Below are 23,007 nucleotides of genomic sequence, written 5' to 3' on the forward strand. Positions count from 1 at the left end.
TAATTTTATAATAAGATACTCAGAACACGTAAAGTGAAAACAGTACACCACATTTGCAAAACTTCTCATATGACAGAATCACCACCCAATTGACATAAAAAACCAGCAGTTATAATGATTCGTAGACAGCTAATGCCCACCTACCACAACCCAAATAAGGATCCGCTACAGTAATTTTAATCATAAGGTATACCGTCCATCTCACTTGAAGAACTTAGTGTTTCAGTTTATCATTTACGCCTAAAATTCCAAATAAAGACATTACATACTTGTGTTTTCTAGTAAAGTTGCGATTTCATTCCACGGATTCCGAGCTGTAATACGATAATTATATTTCTCATGCTCAGGGTACCCATAAATTTCTTGGACTAAACTTGCCAGTATATCACATTTCCAGTAGCTTTTCTCCTTTACCAACAGTCTATATTTCGACCAAAGAAAACAAACTAGCTTGAACTTCACCGACTGTTGTCCGAAGTCTGCACGCTCGGGCGATGAGATCGACTCCACTGTCACCGCCTGCGTGATGGCGTACTGATTCGAAAAGAGCGGCCGACTTCGGCCGTCGTCGATGCTCGGCTGAATCCACTGATGTCAACACCACAATGATCGCAACCTTAGCGCTGGTTTAGAGGCGTAGGCCTTTCATCAATGTGTTTCACACTTACCCATACCAACATAAAAACAACAAAACAACATACTCGCTCATTGTAGCCGTCAGATGACACAGATACACACCACGATGCATTTCAGTACGTTTCGTAACTATCCTAGAAAGTCTGTCAAAACGTCTGACTTCAATTGACTAAGCAGATATTTGTTACCATTTGCCTGATTATGCACAACAATTACAAAGATCTGTCGCTCGGCAACAGTCGCGTCATTGTGCTGCAGACGTTAGAGGAATCAGTATAAGGCAGCCTCATAAGCCAGAACCAGGAGCACATACAAATCATGCGTGATTTACAACCAGAGGCTTGATAAGGTACCTACTTGATTTTACATTGCCGTTAACTTTATCGGTTCATGTCTGTGACTACTTGGCGCAATCAAAAATCAATTCCATGTTCACTGAGCATTGAATTTAATAGTGTAGTGGCGTTGTATGACGTTGTAGTGGTACTGTATGACGTTGTGATGGGTTTTAAATGTTTAGTGAAATCAATCGCGTCCGGCTACAATCCTAGTTCGCGTCTCCCTGTGGTATCAAGTATAAATATATGTACATAGAGGATGATATGTATTGAAAATGTGACGAGTCGCTTTATAACGTTTTTACTCATTAGCTAACTCTAAAGCCACAGCAGTCTCATCATGAAAATGGTGCGTATTTTTATGGTAACTTATATTCTGTACCAGGTGCGGCAAGTCGTTGGAATCGAGACGCTGGTGTTAATTGCTGGGTTTATATAGATTACTCAGAATTATTCACATAAATAAAGCATAGCGATGTTATTCTGTTCCTTATCATTTTATCTTAAACATAGTTACGATACCTAAATCAACTGTTATCTATGCTGTAAACACTCGCTTGTTTAGAGCCATTAGAGTGAGTCGCGTAAGAAGTAACACTCCATTTATCATGTGAACGGTTGAAGTTATGAAAAAGATGTTTCCGGCACGCGGAGGGGAACGTTTCCTATATCGCCCGAAATACTGACCGAGTTGACTTCTGACAGCTGGAACTATAAATTTTCTTTTAACGAAATTCCAAATGTTTTGAAAAGCCAAGTACAGCCATGTGAAGCTTGCTAATGTTGCCGGTGATAAAGTATTCGTGAAATTTTTTGAAATTTAAAAGCAAAGCGGCCGGATGCGTCTATCACCGCGTGAACTTAGTTTTCAGTCACTCTTTCATTACTATTGCCAGTCTACATTTTATATCCGTTCTTCGTCGGCCATCATCACATATTTTGGTAACCAAATAGCAAAATTTATTTACAGCTTTTAGAGTCTTATTTCCTCATATAATTTCCTGAGTATCGCCTGACTTAATTCGACTGCATTCCATTACTCCTGTAATAATGGGGTTGGGGCTCTTCTGCGAAGAGACATTTCTGCGGTGCCTGTCACTGTTGCCGGGATAAGCGGCTTTTTACAGCTAGCATACAGGTGGTCTAAGAATTTTTTTTCTGGCCAGCAGTGTGGCGCTGTCCACTGTAATCTACGACACGGTTTACAAAGTACTAGTTTTAATATATGTTGAAAGGTTGGAAAAAATTGTAACCAGTCACTTTTTAATTTATTTTGTCTTTACTAGTTTCAGGTTGGTTTTCCCATCTTCAGGCGAGTTCCAGGTTAGGCTGTGATTAGGCGAAGCCAACCAACGTAAGGCCAAAGGTTTGGTTGTGGTGACAGATTGATCTGTAGCTTAGCGCGCGGTTCAAGTTGGAAGGTGGCAAGTTTGTTTATGACTTGGCGAAGCGTCTTGGTTTCCGTAGAAATGTCGACACGTTCCGTATCAGTACAAGTGTCACTCAGTGCAGCTGCGATAGACCCATTTTACTTTTGTTGATATTCATCTTTAACGTCTTTTCAATACACGATCAATTCCGTCGACCTGGTCTGCCAAGTACTTTGTCATCTGTGACCTAATTACAATGTCATTGGCCTATCATAGAGTTTTCTTTCTCCTCCCTGAACTTGAATTCCTTTCATAGTTTCTCCTTGGTTTCCACTTGCTCGTCATACAAACTGAATAACATCGGGGATATGCTACAACCCAGTATTACTTCTTCTCAACTACTGCTACCCTTTCATGTCGTTGGACTCCTACAACTGGGTGTGATCTGCTTTCTACACAAGTGTTGGACAACCTTTTTGTCACTGTTTTTTAGCCCTACTACCTTCAAAATTTCGAAGAGTGTTTCAGTCGTTTTTGCTTCTGTATTTGTTTTAGGAAGGAGTCTGCATTGAGCAAAACAATTTTTTCTTTCCTTCAGTTATCCAATCATTATTCGCAGAAGTTTCAGTACAGTCAGCGACCTATTATTTTCTTTATACTAAGCAAAAGGAAAAATGCTCTTTCATGCTTGTTCATATATAAATTCAAGTTTTTAAGAAATTATTTACAAATTAAAAAAACGGATAGAGTTTCGTATACAGGGTATGCCTACATTTGAAGAAGTTATTTTTAAATTAAAAAACAGACGTCGTTTTGCGTATACGGTAAATCTACCTCATTTATGATATTAAAGATTGTAAATGAAAAAGAAAAACAAATATTCATTTTACGAACTGTATATTTTACATACAAAAGCCCAACTCATTACTAACTCTTGATAAGGAACATTTAAGAAATGTAAACAGTTGAAGTTATAAAATGTAGTAAACAAATTTCGCATGCTACCTAGTTTAGCTATAGCATACCTAATTCTGTGACCCTATACGCTTAACATCGTGACAACGTGCTTAATTCCGTGATGAATTTCTTTTGTGGATTCTGACCACAATCTATTGGTTATGAACTGCAGATTGAAACTGAAGAAACTGCAAAAAGGTGGGAATTTAAGGAGATGGGACCTGGATAAACTGAAAGAACCAGAGGTTGTAGAGAGTTTCAGGGAGAGCATAAGGGAACAATTGACAGGAATGGGGGAAAGAAATACAGTAGAAGAAGAATGGGTAGCTCTGAGGGATGAAGTAGTGAAGGCAACAGAGGATCAAGTAGGTAAAAAGACGAGGGCTAATAGAAATCCTTGGGTAACAGAAGAAATATTGAATTTAATTGATGAAAGGAGAAAATATAAAAATGCATTAAATGAAGCAGGCAAAAGGGAATACAAACGTCTCAAAAATGAGATCGACAGAAAGTGCAAAATGGCTAAGCAGGGATGGCTAGAGGACAAATGTAAGGATGTAGAGACTTGTCTCACTAGGGGTAAGATAGATACTACCTACAGGAAAATTAAAGAGACCTTTGGAGAGAAGAGAACCACTTGTATGAATATCAAGAGCTCAGATGGCAACCCAGTTCTAAGCAAAGGAGGGAAGGCAGAAAGGTGGAAGGAGTATATAGAGGGTTTATACAAGGGCGATGTACTTGAGGACAGTATTATGGAAATGGAGGAGGATGTAGATGAAGATGAAATGGGAGATAAGATACTGCGTGAAGAGTTTGATAGAGCACTGAAAGACCTGAGTCGAAACAAGGCCCCGGGAGTAGACAACATTCCATTAGAACTACTGATGGCCTTGGGAGAGCCAGTCATGACAAAACTCTACCATCTGGTGCGCAAGATGTATGAGACAGACGAAATACCCACAGACTTCAAGAAGAATATAATAATTCCAATACCAAAGAAAGCAGGTGTTGACAGCTGTGAAAATTACCGAACTATCAGTTTAATAAGTCACAGCTGCAAAATACTAACGCGAATTCTTTACAGACGAATGGAAAAACTGGTAGAAGCGGACCTCGGGGAAGATCAGTTTGGTTTCCGTAGAAATGTTGGAGCACGTGAGGCAATACTAACCTTACGACTTATCTTAGAAGAAAGATTAAGAAAAGGCAAACCTACGTTTCTAGCATTTGTAGACTTAGAGAAAGCTTTTGACAACGTTAACTGGAATACTCTCTTTCAAATTCTGAAGGTGGCAGGGGTAAAATACAGGGAGCGAAAGGCTATTTACAATTTGTACAGAAACCAGATGGCAGTTATAAGAGTCGAGGGGCATGAAAGGGAAGCAGTGGTTGGGAAAGGAGTGAGACAGGGTTGTAGCCTCTCCCCGATGTTATTCAATCTGTATATTGAGCAAGCAGTAAAGGAAACAAAAGAAAAATTCGGAGTAGGTATTAAAATTCATGGAGAAGGAGTAAAAACTTTGAGGTTCGCCGATGACATTGTAATTCTGTCAGAGACAGCAAAGGACTTGGAAGAGCAGTTGAACGGAATGGACAGTGTCTTGAAAGGAGGATATAAGATGAACATCATCAAAAGCAAAACGAGGATAATGGAATGTAGTCAAATTAAATCGGGTGATGCTGAGGGGATTAGATTAGGAAATGAGACACTTAAAGTAGTAAAGGAGTTTTGCTATTTAGGGAGTAAAATAACTGATGATGGTCGAAGTAGAGAGGATATAAAATGTAGACTGGCAATGGCAAGGAAATCGTTTCTGAAGAAGAGTAATTTGTTAACATCGAGTATAGATTTAAGTGTCAGGAAGTCGTTTCTGAAAGTATTTGTATGGAGTGTAGCCATGTATGGAAGTGAAACATGGACGATAACCACTTTGGACAAGAAGAGAATAGAAGCTTTCGAAATGTGGTGCTACAGAAGAATGCTGAAGATAAGGTGGGTAGATCACGTAACTAATGAGGAGGTATTGAATAGGATTGGGGAGAAGAGAAGTTTGTGGCACAACTTGACTAGAAGAAGGGATCGGTTGGTAGGACATGTTTTGAGGCATCAAGGGATCACAAATTTAGCATTGGAGGGCAGCGTGGAGGGTAAAAATCGTAGAGGGAGACCAAGAGATCAATACACTAAGCAGATTCAGAAGGAAGTAGGTTGCAGTAGGTACTGGGAGATGAAGAAGCTTGCACAGGATAGAGTAGCATGGAGAGCTGCATCAAACCAGTCTCAGGACTGAAGACCACAACAACAACGGGTTGGTTTACCGTGTACTTTGTTAACACGTGCAGCGGTTTTCCTCTTTCTTTATGTTTTGCATTATAGTTGTTTTCCTTTCACACTCTGACATCTGAAACTATATAGAACTTAATGTAGGAAAGTTATTTAACTCGAAATACACACATCAAAAAAGTTTTGCATCACCCTGGTTCCCAGAACTCCTGAAGATAGACGTTGACTGTGAATATTGTATCACAAATACAGTCCATTTTTCTGCTCAGAAGGGGCAAAATCGGGAATAAATGGAGGATGATCCAGTACTTCAAATTTAAGTTTCTGGAGCGTTTCAGGAGTGTGGGCAGCAGTATGCGGACGGACATTGTCGTGCATCATCTTTTGACAGCAATCCTCGGAGTTTGCTTCGAACTGCAGGCTTTAGCCTGGCAGTAAGCATCTCACTGTAACGTACACTGTTTACTGTTGTGCCCCTTTCCCCATAATGTTCCAGTACGTCCCAAGAAACAGTAAGCATCAGTTTTCCTGCGAACTGTTGGGTCTTGAACTTTTTCTTGCACTGCGAATTTGGTTGTTTACATTCCATACTCTGCCGTTTACCCTCCGGCTCGTAATGATGGATCCATGTTTCTTCACAAGAATTGATCCTGTCTAGGAAGTTGTCTCCTTCGTTACCATAGCGATCCAAATGTTTTTTGCAAATATCCAAACGCGTTTGTTTATTCAACTGTGTGAGTTATTTTGGGACCTATCTTGCACAAATTTTATGAAACCCAAGTCTGTTGTTGATGATTTCGTAGACAGAACCGTGACTAATTTGCAGACGATGTGCTGTCCAAATGTTCAAATGAGTGTGAATTCCTAAGGGACCAAACTGCTGAGGTCATCGGTCCCTAGACTTACACACTACTTAAACTAACTTACGCTAATAACAACACACCCACCCATGCCCGAAGAAGGACTCGAAACTCCGGCGGGAGGGGCCGCGCAGTCCGTGGCATGGCGCCTTTAACTGAGCGGCCAATCCGCGCAGACGATGTGCCACTTCGTCAATAGTTAATCGTCTGTCTAACAGAATCATTTCACGTGAACGTTCAATAGTTTCTGCAATTTTGGCAGTAAACGGTCGCCTGGCTCCTTCATCGTGAGTAACACTTGTGCGACCATTTCGGAATTTTTCCATTCGTCGACACTCCGTTGTGGCAAAACACTGATGTGCTGTACCGAAAGTCTTCAGCACGGCAACTATAACGAAATTAACCTAGCAGGTTGAAAATTGCAGAGATATAACAACAAATAAACAAAGCATGCGTCATCAACTTAAAATGACAGTACTACCAAAATAAACAAAAATATAACTAAATTGCCGATAATAATTGACTTACCCTCGTACGTCTATTGTGTCCAGCTTATAGTTCATTGTTTGGCATTCACATCCATATAGGCTAAACATTCTGTTCGTACCACTGTGGTATAGTGTTTTAGTTTTGTTTTTCTAGATATGCATTTCTTGTTGAAAATATCCTTTGTCAACACTCTCTAGTTTGTTAAGTAACTCTTACATCAACTGCAAATTTTTCTAATACAATCTATTGTGTAGTTTCTTCAAGATTTTTATATTTAGCGTTAACTGAATTTTCCGTCGGTGCTTGGCAGAGCATGATAATATTAAAAACGACAACACATCATAATGTTCTGCAAAATTATATTTATTTGGTCACGAACGGTCTTTCGGCTTCTCAGGATATCTTCAGGTGACAACTGACTCACAGACGCAGAGAAATATGATATTATTTGTACAGAAGGCAAAGTGTTTACATAGGAAAGTATTACAGTAATTACACTATATAAAGAAGGGGTAAACAAAAGTTTTACGTTGAGATACGTAGAACAAATGATGAGAAAAAAATGAATTTACAATGAGAATCTAGTATTTGTAACGGAAACTTCATTTAACAAGGGAGAAAATGGAATCCGAGTCTGATCATTGAATACTAGGCTGGGATTCTGCGTTATGTGTTTGTTGATTTCCATTATCCATTATTCCCAGCAGGGTGAGCTTTCTGTCGTTTTTTTATTACATCATGCAAATCTTCACATTCTATGTGGATGGTTTTCTGCTGAAACATGAGCAACAACGGTCGAATTATTGTTCGTCATCGCCAGGTTCTCCCACGTTCACGTAGCTTAATTGCCACAGCTCTGTCTGATTGACCAAGACACATTTTTCCACACTGCTTGCAAGCGATTTTATACACACCACTCTGTGTCAATGGTTGCATTTTGCCTTTACTATTGAATAAAAATTTTGATGCGTCATTAGTATTATAGAATGCAGGTCTGTAGCTTCTTGTATTTCCGTAGTTTTGCGATTCAATTAATCTATAGTGTTTGTGTCATATCGATTTTCTACAGCCATTTGTTCGATTATCTACAACAGATGGTTGTAGTTGTCTTCAGTGAGTGGGGTTTTGTATTGGAAACCTGCTTTACAATCGGATGATGCGGGTGTTTGTGTATGGCTGTGCTACTGATGGCGACTTTCCTGAATGTGAAACTCTGATGTTGGGCATTGTCTCTGTGTATTGTGAGGTCAAGGAAGTTTAACATTTTGTCATTTTCTGTTTCCATGGCGAATTAAGTTTTTGAATGAAATTTGTTTATGTCATTATGGCGTTGTTGTATGCGACTGGGTGTTTTTCAGAAAGCATATGATGTCATCTATTTAGTAATACCAGTATAGTACCATGTGTAGTATGGGTTTTACTATGGATTTAATTGTAGGGTGAGTCAGGAGGAAAGCTACATGCTCTGAGGGGTGACAATATCGGTGATTCCGAACAAAAAACGTCAAACGAACATATACCTTTTTCTTAACAGTATCCGAAATAGAGCTGTTTGAAAACCACGGGTGTCAGTAACATGTCCGGTGATATTAGACTACGTAGTGTTTTTACTGACCAAAAATGCTCGCTTCACTTGCACATGGGAACAGAGTGAATCACTGGGACGTATTCTGGGCGTTCAATAGGACACTGTGGAGTCGTTTCTTGGCCACCGAGGTGACCCAGTCTTAACTGCATCAGGTTGATGTCTGTGGGCTTTGCTTAAGAGCGAAATCTGCACAGTGGACACAAAGGAGGAAATTCTCGCTCGTATCTTACATGCGTGTGCTTGGATAACAACTGTATGAATGAGCTCAGATCAGCTACACACAGCTTTCTACAAAAGCTGCAAAATTTATTGCACTTGGCGGTGGACTTCTTGAACATATTTTGTGCGGAAACGTACACAATTAAACAAAACATTCCATCACCTGCATTTTCCCTATTCCGCAATGTTTTCATTAGTTTTCTCGTAAACTGTTAATAACAGGACATGTTCATTTGCCGAGCGGTTCTAGGCGCTACAGCCTGGAACCGCGAGACCGCTGCGGTCGCAGGTTCGAACCCTGCCTTGGGCATGGATGTGTGTGATGTCCTTAGGTTAGTTTAGGTTTAAGTAGTTCTAAGTTCTAGGGGACTGATGACCTCTGAAGTTAAGTCCCATACTGCTCAGAGCCATTTGAACCATTTTTGTTATGTTCATTTGACGTTTTTTATTCATAACCAGTATTACTATCGTCCCTCAAAGCACGTACCTTTCTCCTGACTCATTGTGTATTTTACCCTCAGTGTGATTAACGATGTTGGCTAGGAGTCCACTGACTGGTGACCCGATGAGAAGCCCATCATGTTGTGAGCAGAACTATCAACGTTGTCAAACTCTTTTTGTAAATCTATAAGTGCTATAAATCTGTTTGCCTTTCTACAGTCTAACGTTAAGATAAGGTTCATTATTTCTTCGTCTATTCCTACAACTTTCTGGAACATAAAGCCGTTTTCTTCGAGGTCAAATTTTATCAGCCTTTTCGTTCGTCTGCAAATAAGTTGTGTCATTATTTTGCATCATGAGCTGATGGTTTTTGCCTGCTCATACAAGCGCTGCCCCAGACATATGTGCACTAGCGAATAAATCGCTTATTGTCGCCCTTTTGTCTGGATTGCGTATGTGATGCATTCAGAACCTCTGAAAGTGCTTAGCTGTTACAACAGGATAGCTTGCTGAGTCGCAAATCCGCTTAGTGTATTCCAGACATATTGCTTCGCTTATTTCGACAAGTAAATCGTGTTACTGCAAAAATAGTTCCCGCGCACAAACACACACACACTCAGTGTCAGCACGTACGTGGGCAGAGCAGAGTATTCAGTCCCGAGTCCCAACAAAGGTCTGTATCTCCTTTTGTCTAGGTCCCCAACAATGCTTCGCAAATCGCAGAGGCGAGAATACGTCGCACCCTGTCTGACTTCCAAGGAAATTCTTCCCGTCCCCCTCACCACACACGGTACGTTTACGGGCGGGCATCTGTGCTATACAAATCGCACGTTTGCGTAGCACAATAGTCTGCATATGAATGTGGGCATTATCGTATACGCCAAGCAGTGCCTTACGAGCGCGCCGGGGAATCGGCGCTGCCATCGCCGGCCCAGTCGTAAATCAAGAGCCACCGGGCAGCGCGCCGACACACGGCCGAAACTGCCCGCCACGCCACGCCACACCACGCCACACCACACCGCGCCGCGTCGGCTACTTAAATATTAACTCCTTATTTCCTGGCCGACCGCGCGCTCCGAATGGGATTCCACATTGTCGTACAGCGGGTGAAATTAGATTTCGCAGTCGGTTTTATTTTCCACGCTCGGCCGTAAATCTCCGGTAGACAATCGCGCGCTGCGGTGCGATGCGCAGTCGCATTGAGAGGAGCGGAATTCAATTTCAGGCTGGGTCGGCTTGCCGCCGGCCGCACGCAGCCTCCACACCAGCGGCTTGTAATGCTACGGGCCACCCGTGAGTTCGCGTACGTCCTCTCTACACGGGAGGGGCGTGTGCTTCCTCAGCTGTACAATCGGAAGGGGCTAGCACAAAACACTACCCGAAAAGTGATAAGGTAGGCTTTAGCGCACAAATTCGCAGTGCGGAGGGTTATGGAAGAATGTAATACACTACTGGCCATTAAAATTGCTGCACCACCAAGATGACGTACTGCAGACGCGAAATTTAACCGACGGGAAGAAGATGCTGTGATATGCAAATGATTAGCTTTTCAGAGCATTCACACAAGCTAGGTGCCGGTGGCGACACCTACAACGTGCTGACATGATGAAAGTTTCCAACCGATTTCTCATACACAACCAGCAGTTGACTGGCGTTGCCTGGTGAAACGTTGTTGTGATGCCTCGTGTAAGGAGGAGAAATGCATACCATCATGTTTCCGACTTTGATAAAGGTCGGATTGTAGCTTATCGCGATTGCGGTTTATCGTATCGCGACATTGCTGCTCGCGTTGGTCGAGATCCAATGACTGTTAGCAGAATATTGAATCGGTGGATTCAGGAGGGTAATACCGAACGCCGTGCTGGATCCCAACGGCCTCGTATCACTAGCAGTCGAGATGACAGGCATCTTATCCGCATGGCTGTAACGGATCGTGGAGCCACGTCTCGATCCCTGAGTCAGCAGATGGGGACGGCTGCAAGACAACAACCATCTGCACGAACAGTTCGACGACGTATTCAGCAGCATGGACTATCAGCTCGTAGACCATGGCTGCGGTTGCCCTTGACGCTGCATCGCAGACAGGAGCGCCTGCGATGGTGTACTCAACGACGAACCTGGGTGCACGAATGCAAAACGTCATTTTTTCGGATGAATCCAGGTACTGCTTACAGCATCATGATGATCGCATCCGTGTTTGACGACATCAAGGTGAACGCACGTTGGAAGCGTGTATCACACGGCGTGATGGTATGGGGTGCACATTGCCTACACGTCTCGGTCACCTCATGTTCGGATTGACGGCACTTTGAACAGTGGACGTTACATTTCAGATGTGTTTCGACCCGTGGCTCTACCCTTCATTCGATCCCTGCGAAACCCTACATTTCAGCAGGAAAGCACGACCGCATGTTGCAGGTCCTGTACGGGCCTTTCTGGATACAGAAAATGTTCGACTGCTGCCCTGGCCAGCACATTCTCCAGATCTCTCACTGACTGTAAACGTCTGGTCAATGGTGACCGAGCAACTGGCTCGTCACAATACGCCAGTCACTACTGTTGATGAATTGTGGTATCGTGTTGAAGCTGCATGGGCAGCTGGACCTGTACACGCCATCCAAGCTCTGTTTGACTCAATGGCCAGGCGTATCAAGGCCGTTATTACGGCCAGGGGTGGTTTTTCTGGGTACTGATTTCTCAGGATCTATGCACCCAAATTGCGTGAAAATGTAATCACATGTCAGTTCTAGTATAATATATTTGTCCAATGAATACCCGTTTATCATCTGCATTTCTTCTTGGTGTAGCAATTTTAATGGCCACCAGTGTAATTCTTTTTCCAAAGAGGGCTGGTATTGACAGGTATTAATATTACCGAACCACTGGTTTAGTAAGTTATGATTGGGAAAAGAAAGCTGACACGAATTATTTACAGAAGAATGCGAACGAAAACCAGTTGAAACAGACCTCGAGGAAGATAAATTTCAATTCCGGGAAAGTGTAGGAAGACGCGAGACAACACTAACGCCTTATCTTTGAAGACAGATTGAAGAAAGGCAGCCCGTATCTCGTGGTCGTGCGGTAGCGTTCTCGCTTCCCACGCCCGGGTTCCCGGGTTCGATTCCCGGCGGGGTCAGGGATTTTCTCTGCCTCGTGATGGCTGGGTGTTGTGTGCTGTCCTTAGGTTGGTTAGGTTTAAGTAGTTCTAAGTTCTAGGGGACTTATGACCACAGCAGTTGAGTCCCATAGTGCTCAGAGCCATTTGAACCATTTGAAGAAAGGCAAACCAACGTTTATACACACATTAAAAAAAAGTTTTGCATCACCCCTGTTCGCAGAACTCCCGAAGATAGACGTTGACTGTGGACATTGTATCACAGACACAGTCCCTTTAACTGTTCAGAGATGTCACTAAACCCGCCCAAAGATGTAAACAACCATTCATGAGCAGCTCCTCTTAGACGGAGGGGGTCAGACAGCCGATCAGCTCCAGTCATTCCACCAGGAAGGAGGTACACGGCTCGCACTGTCTGTATTTCTAGGTCGCACTAGGATTTTTAACCTTCTTTGTAGACGCCGGCCTCTGTGGCCGAGCGGTTCTAGGCGCTTCAGTCCGTAACCGCGCGACCGCTACGCTCGCAGGTTCGAATCCTGCCTCGGGCATGGATATGTGTGATCTCCTTAAGTTAGTTAGGTTTAAGTAGTTCTAAGTTCAAGGGGACTGATGATCTCAGATGTTAAGTCCCCCCAGCTATCTGTATGAGCTGACTGATTCCAATTATGACCCTTTTTAGACATGGGATACCACTTTCTTTCTCGTTTTGTAGAAAGCACAGTTTTACATTTCTGAACGCTTAAAACAAGTTGCTAATCTCTGCACGAACTCGAAATCTTATCAAGATTTGATTAAATATTTGTGCACCTTTTTTTGGAGAGTAGTTCATGATGTATTACTGCATCAACTGAGGTTACTATTAATATTGTCCGCAATGTCATTAATATACATGAACAGTAAGGGCCCCAACACCCTTCCCCGGCCACATCTGAAGTCATTTCTACATCTGCCGACGGCTCTCCATCCAAGATAACTTGGTGCGTCCTCCCTACTAAAAAATTCTTACTTGTGTCACAAATTACGTTTCTCACTGCTCACGATCGTACTTTTCATAATAAGCGTGTCTGAGATACTGAGACAAATATTTTTCTGGAGTAAGAAAATATTGCAACAACTTGATTTCTGTGATGCGTAGCTTTCAGGATGTGCTATGGTAAAAGTGCCAGTTCCGTTTCGCATGACGGATTTTTTTCGGAATCCATGCTCATTGAAGTGGAAGAGGTAATTCTGTTCGAGATACCTCATTAGGTTTGAGCTGAGAATATGTTTTTATGTTGTACAACGTATAAATGTCAAGAATATTCGGCAGTAGCTTTTACAGCATGAGAGCTAGCAGAATATTTCTGAAAGTACAAAAATCTGACATTTACATTGTTTATATAACTGAATCGGTTAGTCTGAGAGCGTATCGTGACCTTCTGACGGCAAGTGTGCCAAACATATTCTACCTCTAACAATTAGTAAATACCCAGTAAATCTAAGAGATCGAGTTCTTCGATATCCGAAGTACATCTTATACGGTATTATTAACATGAATTTGAATGATACTTATTTTCATCGAACAATCTGAAAATACATCTTTCCTTTAGTTAAATCAAGATATCTGACGAGTTTTTAAGAAAAAAATATAATTTGCCTGTACTGAAAATGTTGGATTGACACTGAAAATTATAAATTTTAAACAGAAGTACAGTCAGAATGACTGGAAAAATCCAATTGGATTGCAACATACATAATCAGCAGAAACCCCAAATTAGTAGTCCTAAAACTGTTAAACAAATTTACACTCACATTTCTTTTTGACTATGCAACCAAAGATCTGCGCAGTCGATTAAGATTTATTCCGAAAATGTTTTGTTATATGTTGGTTGCATTTTCATAGATTCTAGACATCATCATTGTATTCCAGTATTCCAAAAATGTGATGGTATATGTGACGTAACACGACAGAAAAAGGAGCCTGTGACCACTGGGCGGCCAGCCGCTGTGGCCGAGCGGTTGTAGGCGCTTCAGTCCGGAACCACGCTGTTACTTCGGTCGCAGGTTCGAATCCTGCATCGGGCATGGATGTGTGTGATGTCCTTAGGTCAATTAGGTTTAAGTAGTTCTAAGTCTAGGGGACTGATGACCTCAGATGTTAAGTCCCATAGTGCTCAGAGCCATTTTTGAACCACTGGGCGTATTTTTATATTTACGTTTATGTTTTCGTTCGACCTGTGAACCAAAGACCCACAAAACTATGGAGCTATGTTCTGAAATAATGTTATGTTTTTGTCTTCTTCTAGTAGACAGTGCCATGGGTTACCCCAGTGTCGTAATACAAAACATACATGTCGTGTTGATCTGCATAAATGTAGCTGATGATGATTCAAATCTCTGATCACTTTTCAGCTTTGATGCCGTCTATAACACTTTGTTTGCTGGCAGAACTTCACATTTGGTCGTATTAATAGGCACTGCATTATTTTCATGTCTTTCTTTATTTAATGCTGACTGGCATAATTGAAGTTGAGCAAAATACGTTTTGGAATACATGTTCTTCGGCGGTTTGGGAGAGTGTAACCTAGGGACAGAATTTGACTAGATGAATGAGTCTGAGTAACCTTCTAAATCCACCTCAAAGTTTTCGGGAGAATCGACTTTTAACATCCTAGAATTGAACCAGGGGGATCTTCCCAGTTTGACCCATTATGGTACAGCCTTGGCAACTGGAGTCCAAGGTTAGTAGCTCTATGACGGGCATGTTGCGCTGTGTTACACCCCATAGAGTTTGGGGAGATCCCAAACTCCTGGAGAATTCCTTTTTCGAGCTTGTAATATCGCATTCTTTTCCATCTTTCCTAGATGTGTGGGTGCTTAACTATGGGTCGAATACCACCGTTCAAGCGTGCGTTAGCGACCTCGGCTACGGAAGCGACTTATAGCACAATAACTCTACTGTGTGAAACTTAATGTAGACTCAAGAAACCGTCACGAATTTTCTATGTCCACAGAGAAATGGCAGACCTCTGTTGTGATAAAGTTCTACCTTGTGTGTGTATTGTGTATTGAACCGGGAACCTAGAAACGACGGAGAAGCTTCGTCCTGCTGTAGTCCTCATTGGTTGAAAACCCTACAACAGGCCACAGCAGTCCACCCACTTCACCACCGCCCAACACCGAACTTAGGGTTATTATGCGATTCGACCTCCCAGTGGACCCACCATCCCTCCGGGAACGTCTCATACGAGACGAGTGTAACCCCAATGTTTGCGTGGTAGAATAATTCTGGTGTACGTGTACGTGGAGACATTGTTTGCGCAGCATTTGCCGTCATAGTGTAACTGAGGCGGAGTAAGGGGAACCAGCCCGCATTCGCCGAGGCAGATGGCAAACCACCTTAAAAATCATCCAGAGGATGGCGGGCACGATTACGGATTCTATCTCGGTAATGACCAGTAATGGTTCTCATCCAGTTTATCTACAGGAAGAGGCTGCCACCGCCATAATGAAAGGTATAATATCCTGCGAAGGGGATGATAACCAATTCAAGTTAAGTTCAAATGGCCCTGAGCACTATGGGACTTAACATCTATGGTCATCAGTCCCCTAGAACTTAGAACTACTTAAACCTAACTAACCTAAGGACATCACACAACACCCAGTCATCACGAGGCAGAGAAAATCCTCCAAGTTAAGTATTTGCTGATTGTTGAGGCCACAGCGTTTCCCTTTGCTCTCGGCAACGCTGAGTTTGCGATAGCAAATTCGCAGACAGTCATTAAAAGGAAGGAAGGTATGAGTTCAACGTGCTGCAGACATCAGACATCAAGGTTACTAGAAACGGCACTGTCATTGCCAGGAATGGGTGAGAATTCTGAGATTCCAGGAGAGAGCAAGAGTGCTCCCCCGACCCCATCCACCACTCTTCTCCCAGCACCCCCCCCCCCCCCCCCCCCCCCGTCCCAGTCACATCCACATAGGGACGTTTGGTTTCTGGACAGGAGGCTGAATCTTCGCGTTAAATACGATCAGGGACGTTATTCACTCCTCTGCCACTATTTCAATGCTTTACCGTTAGTTAAATTTCGCTCTATAAAGTGCTTCAGTAGTCGAATGCTCTATTAATTGAATTGACTATGCTTCCGAAGGAGGGTGTACGGCAGTTGAAAAAATAATTATAGCTACAGCCAGTGTCCAGTATTTAAAGCAGGGGTGTCCAACCTGCGGGCCGCGGGTCGCATACGGCCCAAGCAGTATCAGTGTGGCCTAAGAAGTGAGCATGCATCGTACGGTCGGAAAAGAATCCATAAAATTTCTTTTACGTAAAGTTATGAAAATAGTGAAATCTCGTATATAAAATATCAAATGAATCCAGTTTTCCTTTTTTAGAGAAAGACCATCCATTAATAAATTCTAAATTACTTAAATATGTTAACTGTGTACCTCCACTGCTCCCTTTTTTTCCTCAGCGGCTACAGTTGGTGTTAAATATATTACGTGCGGTACAGAAATACTCGTCTTCTTCCAATGTCGCCCACAATAAGCTAAAATGTTGGACACCCCTGGTCTAAATTTATGAAAGCAGTCAAAATAAGTACGGCAATTGACAACACAGCACTCGAGATTGGAAGGAAAGGTGAGAGAAATGATTCACGATCAGCACGAATAGAAAATCGTCTTTCAGCTATTATATGATTACTAGCTTGCACTCCCATTTTAGATATAGGTTAATTATTCAACTACATCTACAGATTCATCTTCGGTGTTACTCTCAAACTCACAGTGAAGTGTTTAGCAGAAAGTTCGTAGAACAACTTTCAGACTCATTGTCAACCGATCCTCTCTCGAATAGTACGTGGGAAGAATGTACACCCACATCTTTCCGTGCGAGCTCTGATTTCCCTCATTTGATCGCGATGATTATTTCGCTTGATGTATGCGGGAGTGAAAAAAATATTTTGGCATTCGGAGGAGAAAGTGATAGTAATTTCGTGAAAATATATATTCGCAATGATAAACACCTATGTTTTAATGGTTGTCACCATAAATTGTGTATCAATTCCGTGACAAACTTTCTCCTATTTCGTGAAAATACAAAACGAACCGCCCTTCATTCAACTTTTTCGATGCGCTCTGTCAGTCCTGTCTGGCATGGATTCCAAACTGCGCAGCAGTATTCGGGAAGAGGGCGGACGAGCGTTGTGTAAGCAGTCTTTTTAGTACGAGGGCAGTTCAATAAGTAATGCAACACATTTTTTTTCTCGGCCAATTTTGGTTGAAAAAACCGGAAATTTCTTGTGGAATATTTTCAAACATTCCCGCTTTGTCTCGTATAGTTTCATTGACTTCCGACAGGTGGCAGCGCTGTATGGAGCTGTTAAAATGGCGTCTGTAACGGATGTGCGTTGCAAACAACGGGCAGTGATCGAGTTTCTTTAGGCGGAAAACCAGGGCATCTCAGATATTCATAGGCGCTTGCATAATGTCTACGGTGATCTGGCAGTGGACAAAAGCACGGTGAGTCGTTGGGCAAAGCGTGTGTCATCATCGCCGCAAGGTCAATCAAGACTGTCTGATCTCCCGCGTGCGGGCCGGCCGTGCACAGCTGTGACTCCTGCAATGGCGGAGCGTGCGAACACACTCGTTCGAGATGATCGACGGATCACCATCAAACAACTCAGTGCTCAACTTGACATCTCTGTTGGTAGTGCTGACACAATTGTTCACCAGTTGGGATATTCAAAGGTTTGTTCCCGCTGGGTCCCTCGTTGTCTAACCGAACACCATAAAGAGCAAAGGAGAACCATCTGTGCGGAATTGCGTGCTCGTCTTGTGGCTGAGGGTGACAATTTCTTGTCAAAGATTGTTACAGGCGATGAAAATGGGTTCATCACCTCGAACCTGAAACAAAACGGCAATCAATGGAGTGGCGCCACACCCACTCACCTACCAAGAAAAAGTTTAAAGCCATACCCTCAGCCGGTAAAGTCATGGTTACAGTCTTCTGGGACGCTGAAGGGGTTATTCTGTTCGATGTCCTTCCCCATGGTCAAACGATCAACTCTGAAGTGTATTGTGCTACTCTTCAGAAATTGAAGAAACGACTTCAGCGTGTTCGTAGGCACAAAAATCTGAACGAACTTCTCCTTCTTCATGACAACGCAAGACCTCACACAAGTCTTCGCACCCGAGAGGAGCTCACAAAACTTCAGTGGACTGTTCTTCCTCATGCACCCTACAGCCCCGATCTCGCACCGTCGGATTTCCATATGTTTGGCCCAATGAAGGACGCAATCCGTGGAAGGCACTACGCGGATGATGAAGAAGTTATTGATGCAGTACGACGTTGGCTCCGACATCGACCAGTGGAATGGTACCGTGCAGGCATACAGGCCCTCATTTCAAGGTGGCGTAAGGCCGTAGCATTGAATGGAGATTACGTTGAAAAATGGTGTTGTGTAGCTAAAAGATTGGGGAATAACCTGGTGTATTTCAATGCTGAATAAAACAACCCCTGTTGCAGAAAAAAAAAGTGTTGCATTACTTATTGAACTGCATCTTCTAAATGTTCTGCAACATTTTCTTTCCGGTGGTTACAGTTAAAGTTGTTCGTCATTGTAGTGCGTTGGTATTTAGTTGAATCGACAGCCTTTAAATTCATGTGGTCTCGTGTGACCGAAATTTAAGGAATTTTTCTCAGAATCTATGTGGAGGACTTCAGCAATTTGTTGTTCAGGGTCAGTTGCCACTTTTTGTATGTTATCTAAATTATTTTGTAATCCCTTCTGATTTTCTAGTGACTTTGCTTGACGGTAAATGAGATTATCAACTGCATACTATTTAAGAAGCCTTCTCAGATTGTCTCCTAAATCGTTTATAGAGCTTCAGATCAGCAGAGGGCGTGAGCCGCTTCGTAGAACTCTGGACTCTATATGTTATTCAACGCAGCTGATGTTTCATATTACGGTGCGCTCTGAAGGTCTTGGGACGGAGGAACACATTACGACCTTAAATAAGTTTATTACTGTTTGCGATATTCGATCTTTCAATGTGCGTGCACGCTGTATTTGTACTTAAATCCATTCGACAGCTATCTTGTTCCAGACGGCAGCTTTCATTTTTTGCTGTGACTGATGAAACACACGCCACCGGGAAGTTCCGGCGAATACGTTAAAGTAGAGGAAGCACTTATGACATGCTGGCCAAACTTCGCCACGACAGGACGCAACTGGTTCTCACATTTTAAAGCGTTCGTGTGACGGCATGAAAAATACTGCTCCCTCGTCCTCTCTCACCTCCCTTAGCGCGTGAGGTTGTGTGCGTGCGTGCATGTTCGTGTGTCTGTTTCTGTGTGTGTGTAACTAATTCTCGTTTTCAAACAGACAAATAGATGTTTTAAAAAATTAAGAGCCTTGTAACTTTTGCCTCCTGGGAATGATTCGCACATTTCCGTTATTAATGGGCCCATTTTGGTCGGGGCAATACCTCGGTACATTAAGCAAGCTCCGTCCCTGTACCAGAAACTTGCTGCCAGCCGAAATGTGTTTTACGGAGCGCAGGATGCTGAAGTACGGTTCGTGCGTACGCTTGTCAGTAGAACAGAGCAATGACAAATATGGCAAGACTTTATTTGCAGTTGTATAAAGCAACTGAGACCCGTGACTGTGTTAATGCTTAGTGGGAAGTTGGGTGTTTATCATTCATCTGCGAGATTAAATGGCTAAATAAATTGTTTCTCCATTTTTCGATGTCTGTCGTATTTAAGAGACTGTTATTTGTAGAAGTGACGTGAAATCTGCCGACAGGAAGCCTTTCTCGCCTGAGAGAAGCTTTTGTAGTAATAGACGGCACCAATTAACCACACGAAACATCAGTTTTGTATATTTGCTTCGAATGACATTCCGGTCGTTCAGTCAGATCATTGCCGAGCCATTAGGCCTCATCTACAGATGGCAGCGTAGATTTTAAACGTATCACACACACAATATGAATTGTTCGAGGGCTGCATTCTCTTATCCATTGCCCTACAACGCACCTGAGGTCAGACTGCTTGTAGTACTAAAACTTTCCACTTCATTTGTTCTCCAGACTTACAGTTGCAAATTTGTTATGAAAGAGAAGCTGATATGGAAGCATTGCTGTTGCTGTCTCTATTATTATTATTCTTTACGTTTGAGCCACTGTGAACTACGTTTATGTCAACTGTTTCTTATTTCTTTTCTTCCTCATTTCTCTCACAATTTCTCGGTGTTCTTTTTTTCTTTCTTCTATTACCGGGCAAGGTGAAGTATTGGATTTGTATTCGGGAGGACGACGGCTTAAATGCCCGTCCGGCCATCCAGATTTAGGTTTCCCATGATTTCTGTCACTCGCTTAAGGCATATACTGGAGTGTTTTCTTTGGAAGCGCACGGCCTATTTCCTTTCCATCGTTCCGTGATCCCAGCTTGTGCTCCGTTCCTAATGACCTCGTTGTCGACGGGACGTTAAACGCTGATGTTCCTTCCTTTCTTCTGCCGAAGTGGCTCCAATCTTCTCAGGTCTTTCATAGAAACCTACCGGGCGAGGTGGCGCAGTGGTTAGCACACTGGACTCGCATTCGGGAGGACGACGGTTCAATCCCGTCTCCGGCCATCCTGATTTAGGTTTTCCGTGATTTCCCTAAATCGTTTCAGGCAAATGCCGGGATGGTTCCTTTGAAAGGGCACGGCCGATTTCCTTCCCACTCCTTCCCTAACCCGAGCTTGCGCTCCGTCTCTAATGACCTCGTTGTCGACGGGACGTTAAACACTAACCACCACCACCACCATAGAAACCTGTGGAAATTTGATTCTTTTCTTTTTTTTTGCCTGTGGCATTTTTTTCCACAATATCTTGTAGAGTAATTATGAGTTTGTCATGCCCTTTCCAATGTCTTTGCACCATGTGGTATCCATTTTTAATTTAACAAAATAAGTGGACACTCATTTTCTAAGTCTTTTGGGTTTCATCCTTTGGATGTGGCCGTGGAAAGCTGTTCTTCTCTAACCACGATTGTAATTTTTTCAGCATGAATATAAACTTTACTATTTTTATGTCTTCTGTATTGTGTTTGCGCTATAACTAGTCCCAAAATTTTCCTTAGAATTTTTCTTTATGCGTCTTTCAGTACTTCCATCATCGCCTTTTTATGTAGAGTAAACATTCTGCTTCATAAAGTACCGTAGAGTAATACCTAAGTTTACTATTGAGGGACAGTGAATTCTTAATTATATACATCCTTAGTGAGGTAGTACACTGTTTTGCTGTTATTACCTCTTGCTTTAATGGTTTCTTTCTTCAAAATGTCTTGTTCAATTACTTCTCCTACATGCTCAGTTGATTTAGCTTTCTCAGTTTTTCCAGAATTAGTTTTCATTATCTCGGTGGCCGCCTTTATGTTAGCCGTAAGTTTGGTTTACTCAAATGAGATCTGTAATCCTGGTTTTTCAGCTTGCTCCCTGAATTTGAAAAATTGCCTGATCTATCTAGAACCTTAACTAAACTCCGTCCAGACAGGCCTCGGAAGGCCCGATAGTACCGACAGACCGCCGTGTCATCCTCATCGAGTAGCGGCCACTGTGTTTTTTTATGCTGGAGCATGTGGTCAGCACGTTGCTGTCTCTGTCGGTGTCAGCTTTCGTGACCAGAGGCGCTACTTCTCAGCCACGTAGCTCCTCTATTGGCCTCACAAGAGCGGCGTGCACTCCGTTTGGCAACAGCGCTTGGTTGACCCGGGCGGTCACCTATCCGTGTGTCAGCCTAGCTCGATAACGCTTAACTTTGGTGTTCTGGCGGTAGCCGGTGTTACCACTGCGGCAAGACTGGTGATAACCCAATCTATCTCCCTCGTTGATTTGGCCTCCTCCTAATGGTATTCTCCATTCCATTATGGATTTTTTTCTAAAACACACACAAATAGCAGTGGAGAGAGACCACCACTACATACCACACTGACACCAGGATTAATTTCAAAACTTCTAGAAACTATCGTTATTACTGCTACTACTATTATTATTGTTTAATATTGGTTTGCAGCTACTCCTTCTTACAGTCAACACGGATTTTGAATAGTTTCATCACAGATAGAATTTGCCAAGTACCTTATCCATTTTAAGATTTATTGAGTTCTGGATGTTCTTATAAACGTTAATGTGACATTATCGTGACATGTATGAAAATATGTTACATCTGTTGAGGAAACAAACAGTAACTACACCCTAAGCGGAATTCGAAGCTACGACTTCAGCTTTACTCTGTCCCCAGATCACAGTTACTCAAGGAATAGAAAGGGTTGCTAGGATACGTATTCCCGACATACTGTCAGTGGAACAGCGACCAGTAAAATACTGAAAAAGTTTGATTCTGCCAATAGTTGCAGTTTATATATTTTGCCTACTGGCTATCAGTTCTCAGGTGTTTTCACACTTATTTGTGAAGCGAGCGTGACGACTGCTTGCTAGGGAGAGGCCCCGGGATGATACCGTGTATGAGCGATTGCAAATGGGCAAAATAAATAAACTGCAACTATAGACTAAAACATAAACTTTTTCAGTTACTAGGGTGTTGCAGTTGTACTATGCACCCTTCGCCACACATCATACAGTGACTTGAAAAGTACAAATAGCTGTTATATAACACGCGTTCTCAAGCTAAAAGGTGCAACACTTCCATTACACCGTGTTCAGCATGTTACCAAAATCTGTCA

General features: G+C 42.6%; 1 long non-coding RNA gene and 1 other non-coding gene across 2 annotated transcripts in view; both read left to right on the forward strand.

Annotated features, from left to right (window-relative positions):
- Positions 1-23,007, forward strand: part of LOC126203404 (uncharacterized) — a 1,362,544-nt gene that overhangs the window by 962,703 nt on the left and 376,834 nt on the right. The gene's annotated exons all lie outside the window — the stretch shown is intronic.
- On the forward strand, positions 20,843-20,915 carry Trnaa-cgc (transfer RNA alanine (anticodon CGC)). Its single transcript has one exon. It is a non-coding gene; the product is annotated as a tRNA-Ala (tRNA).

Source organism: Schistocerca nitens, chromosome 9 (genome assembly GCF_023898315.1).
Source record: "Schistocerca nitens isolate TAMUIC-IGC-003100 chromosome 9, iqSchNite1.1, whole genome shotgun sequence".
Classification (NCBI taxonomy): Eukaryota; Metazoa; Arthropoda; class Insecta; order Orthoptera; family Acrididae; genus Schistocerca; species Schistocerca nitens.